Genomic DNA, 5,674 nt, shown 5'->3' on the forward strand with positions numbered 1-5,674 from the left:
TGATTTTATAAAAAAATTCTTATTTTTCAATTTTTTGGAATTTTAAAGATCTTTTTAAGTTTTTAGAGAATATTTTTATATTCAATCAATACCAAATAAAAGTAAACATGTTAGTAAGTACATTGACAGTTCCACTAGCCTAGTGGTAAAAGACCTTGCCATTTGACCAAACAACCTGTGTTTGAATCCAGGGGTCTACATATTTTTAATTTCAAATCATGTAAAACAACGTCGTTTTACATCATTTGAAAACGACGTCGTTTCAGTTAACGCCAACAATAAACGACGTCAAATATTTCTGTTAAATTTATTGACGGCGTGCTAAATTGGCAAGTCAGCGAAAACATTGTTAATTAATTCTAAAGTCAATGAAAGTTTGGTGTTTTTTTGTCAGCCCAAAAGTTTATATTTCTTTTGGCAATTCGTGCAAAGTTAAGGTTTTTATTGGCCGAATTCTCGTTATGTAACTAAAATTTTGTGTCACAAAAATGTATCAATGTTGTCACAATATTGTGACTAAATAAGCCGTGGCAAAGTTCAGTCCCAATTTGAGACAAAATTGTGACAAAATAGGAATTGTAATGATTGTGACTATTCTGTGACCGACTTTTGGTACATATTAGTTACGAACATTGTTATTTTCTTTTAAATTTAAAAGACTATTTTTCCATTTTCATCAAATTAAATAGAACATAATTTTTTATTTGTTGGTAATTATTTTTGCTAATATATATTTACATAATAATATTATGATATTACTATTTTCTTACTTTTATTTTAATAGTTAAGTTAAATATAAACGATTATACATTTAAAATTTACAGCAAAGAATATATATTTATATTTTAATAATTTTTAATCTAAAATATGTTTTAAAAATAAAATATTTATAGTTTTTGGTATAAAACAGAATACAACGAAAATCAATAGTATATAAATCAAACTAAACCAAATTAGATATGGTTCCAATATGGTGTCAAAGCTTTACGCTGATACTTTCAAACTACTCTAAGACCAGTGAAAAAAAATTGAGGCCCTAAATAGTTAAAAAAAAAACAATTTTCTAAAACGTATCCTTGATGGTTGACGATTGGATTTCTTAAAAGAAACTAGAAAACTTGACATTAAAAAGTTAGTATTGCCTATTGTTATATTTTACTTACTTTTTTGTGCAAAAATACAGGAAAACAATATTTAAGATTTAGTTGTTTCTGTTTTATAAACAAGAAACTCCACAACTTTCGTCGCTTCCCATTTTTTCGAACATTATATTAACAACAATAACAAAATAAGTGAACCCCACAAACCTTTAAAACAATTAGGTCATATACATTTGTTTCATGAGAATGTGGTCAAAAGACTCAAAACCGAGCCTGTCTATACCCATATTTTTATGCATCGATCACCCACAAATACAAGCAATAACATTTATTATTAAAAACATGTAAAATTTTCTTTTATTCAGAACACAACATTTTTATTTAACTGTTTCAAAAATCTTTGACGCCACTTTAAACGGAAGGTAATTAGGAGGTTATTTGTTAAAATTAATTGATGGGTGGTCTTACTATCCTTCAAAATATTTTTTTTGCTATTTAATACAAATGGATATTTCTTTTGTTATTTTACTATTTTAGTGAAATTTTAATGCTTTCTCCTATAAGAGAGGATTTACAAGTAGAAGCCCCAAAAACAATTATTCAGCAAAATCAAATAAACAAATTAGAGGTTAACATTTTTATCTTTAATATAAAGAAAAAATGAACTTTTTTTGTAACTGGAGAAAAAATGAACTTGAGTCAAACTAAGTCCTATAATTAAGGCTATGAGGTATTGCATACCTCAGATTAGAAATTTTTGAGAAACACCTAATTTATTATATATATTAATACGTCTTCTTCTTTCTTTTCAAAAACTTTAAGAAATACCATTTATATATTCTACTATGGGGAAATCCTTTCTACCTTCATTTACTATTCTTGCCATCTTCTCAATCCTTCTCTTAGGTATGTATTTACATTTAATAATTTCTTAAATATAAGTGTTTAGGAAGAAACAATTTTATACCATTTTAAATCAATAAAATATGAACTTAACTATATTATATTTGTATTAAATATATTTTAATTCAATATTTTAATATTTATTTAAAATTATTTTATGTTAAAATAAATATTGATATAATACAGAAATGAGTTCAAATTTGTTGTACTATATCTAGGAAACCAACCTAAAATATTTTGAAAATTTACTTAATATATATTTTTTAATTTGTACTTTATAATTTTATATATAAACGTCATTGGGATACGAGTTGACTAAACATATTTCTATTGACATTTGATAATAATCATTCTATCTCATTAACATAGATATTTTTCTTCGAATTACAAATTGTTATACAATATTGATGTCATACACTTTAAAGAAAATTTATATGAAATTTTCAAATATTTATTATATCCTATATTTTTATTTATAATCTTATGTTCTATTTTCAAATAAATCAGATTAAACTGAAATTAATTGTTTTTTTTCACAAAAGTACAAAAATTAATATTTTATATTTTTTCACCAACTAATATTTATGTTTTTGTAATAGGAGTGGAATGTAGTCTTATAAATAAATGTTTCAAACTTTCAATATTGTACACGCTGACCGTTGCGAAGTAAAAGAGTGTGAATCTGCATGTTCGAAGAGATATCAACAAAGATTCATGAGATCTTTTTGCAATATTTCAAATGGTGGTCGCATGAAAGGACGTGCGCAATGTGCATGCGAATGGCAAGTCATAAAGGGATCTTGCAAAATGTAGTTTAGTGATAATAAATCTCAAATTATATTTTACAAAAATAAAATAATATTTTACATAAATTTCTAACTTAAATACATGTACAATTCTCAATCTTGAATAATAAAATATAAATATTTAATTATGGTAATATAAGTAAGATTTATCGATGACGCAATATATGTATGTTTATTTTATAATGTTTTAACTTAACTTATTTGATATTGGTTTCCATTTTATTTTGAAATAAATTATTTTAGAAATATTGTAGGCCCTCTTAACGGCTTATAGCCTCAACTTAACATAATACGATTGATGGTTTTAAATCATGTAGGCCCTCTTAGCGGCTTATAGCCTCAAATTTTATATAGTATAGATTTATGTTAAATTTCCAAATATTTAGTGTATATATATGAGTCAATTCCATTTTAGTGATTTATTTATTAGTTATTTGATATTGGAACCATTTGGTACAAGAAAACGTGCCCGTAACAACGAACATTTACGACGAAAATATTTCGTCGTAAATTTACATGGTCTTTACAACGAAATTACGAGGAATATAACTTTCGTCGTAAACGCCATGTAAATTTACGACGAACTTATTTCGTCGTAAACTCCATGTAAGTTTACGACGAATGTACGTGGAATGAGAAATACGTCGTAATCATTACATCGACATTACAACGAAGCATGTTACCGTTATATTTAGGTGAAAACGTGTATTCAATGTGCTTTAACTTACCTAATTTCGTCGTAAAGTCGTTGTAAATAATATGTTAAAACCATGTAAAATCCATGTAAAATATTCCTTGTAAAATCGTTGTTATATTTCAACTACCCAACTCGAAAATTTCTCTATGTATATGTCATTTCCCACAACTCTCTTCCTCACAACACACAAACGGGAGAAAAAAAAATCCGAAAAAAAAATCAGAAAAAAAAAGATTTCAAAAAAAAATCTAAGAAAAAAATGGCCGATGGCTGTAGTATTTACGAGTTACGGAGTTAGATGTATTTGCACAAAGATTCCGACGGGAGGGTGACGAACTCATTTCTGAGCGGGCTAGAGACATTCATGCACCAGGCGGGCTGTACACCGATCACACAGGAAAGCGGTAAGATGTTCTGCCCCTGTCAGAAATGCAAGAATTCAAAATTTGCACGTAGTGAAACTGTATGGAAGCATTTAGTAAACAGAGGATTTACACCACAGTACTACATTTGGTATCAACATGGAGAGGGTTATGGGGGAAATGAAGCTAGTAGTAGTAATAATAATTTTGAGGATGGTCATCATAGTGAAGAACCGAATCATTTGCATAATGAATATAATTATCATCAAGATCATGAGCAGATGGTAGATCATGATAGCGTTCAAGATATGATTAGTGATGCATTTTTAGAAACAACTACAACAATAGCTGATGGAACTGGAAATGTAGAAGAACCTAATTTGGATGCAAAAAGGTTTTATGAAATGCTAGATGCTGCAAATCAACCAATCTACACTGGTTGTAGAGAAGGTCTCTCTAAATTGTCTCTAGCAGCTAGGATGATGAATATTAAAACGGATCATAATTTACCTGAGAATTGCATGGATGCATGGGCGGAGTTGTTTAAAGAGTATTTGCCAGAAGACAACGTGTCTGCTGAATCTTATTATGAGATTCAGAAATTGGTTTATAGTCTTGGGTTGCCTTCGGAGATGATTGATGTTTGCATCGACAACTGCATGATCTACTGGAAAGAAGATGACAAGTTAGAAGAGTGTCGATTCTGCAAAAAACCACGATTCAAACCGCAAGGCCGTGGGAGGAATAGGGTACCGTACCAAAGGATGTGGTACCTACCAATTACAGACAGATTGAAAAGATTATATCAATCTGAGAGGACTGCTGCATCGATGAGGTGGCATGCGGAACATGTCCAGAGAGATGGTGAGGTTGCACATCCATCAGACGCAAGAGCGTGGAAACATTTCAACAAGGTACACGCAGATTTTGCTACAAATATTCGGAATGTCTATCTTGGGTTATGCACCGATGGATTTAGTCCATTTGGAATGTCTGGTAGACAATATTCTTTGTGGCCAGTCATTCTTACGCCGTACAATTTACCGCCGGATATGTGCATGGAACAAGAATTTCTATTTTTGACCATATTAATCCCTGGGCCGAAGCATCCAAAACAATCTCTTGATGTTTTTCTTCAACCGTTGATAGAAGAGCTAAAGCAATTGTGGTCAGAAGGGGTGAGGACGTACGATTGTTCCTTGAAAAACAATTTTACGATACGAGCAGTTCTGCTGTGGACGATAAGTGATTTCCCTGCTTGTGGGATGTTGTCTGGCTGGACAACACATGGAAGATTATCTTGTCCATATTGTCTTCGATCGACGGATGCTTTTCAACTGAAAAATGGTAGGAAGAGTTGTTGGTTTGACCGTCATCGTCGCTTTCTTCCACTTGCCCATCCGTACAGAAGAAATAAGACATTGTTTCGGCACAAAAAAATTGTCAGAGACGGTCCTCCTCCATATCTCACCGGCCAGCAGATCGAAGAAGACATTGATTATTACGGAGCTCAGGAAACAGTTAAAGTTGGAGGAAATTGGCATGTTCCTGGAAATATGCCTGATGGATATGGTGTGTCTCACAATTTGCATAAGAAGAGTATATTTTGGGAGCTACCCTATTGGAAGGATCTTCTCTTACGCCACAATCTGGATGTCATGCATATTGAGAAGAACTTTTTTGAGAACATCATGAATACATTACTTAACGTCCCTGGGAAGACAAAAGATAACAAAAAGTCAAGGATAGACTTACCTGATATTTGCTCAAGAAGTGAGTTACATATCAAGAGCAATGGAAACATTC

The sequence above is a fragment of the Brassica oleracea genome, chromosome C2, assembly GCF_000695525.1.
Source record: "Brassica oleracea var. oleracea cultivar TO1000 chromosome C2, BOL, whole genome shotgun sequence".
NCBI classification, from domain to species: Eukaryota; Viridiplantae; Streptophyta; class Magnoliopsida; order Brassicales; family Brassicaceae; genus Brassica; species Brassica oleracea.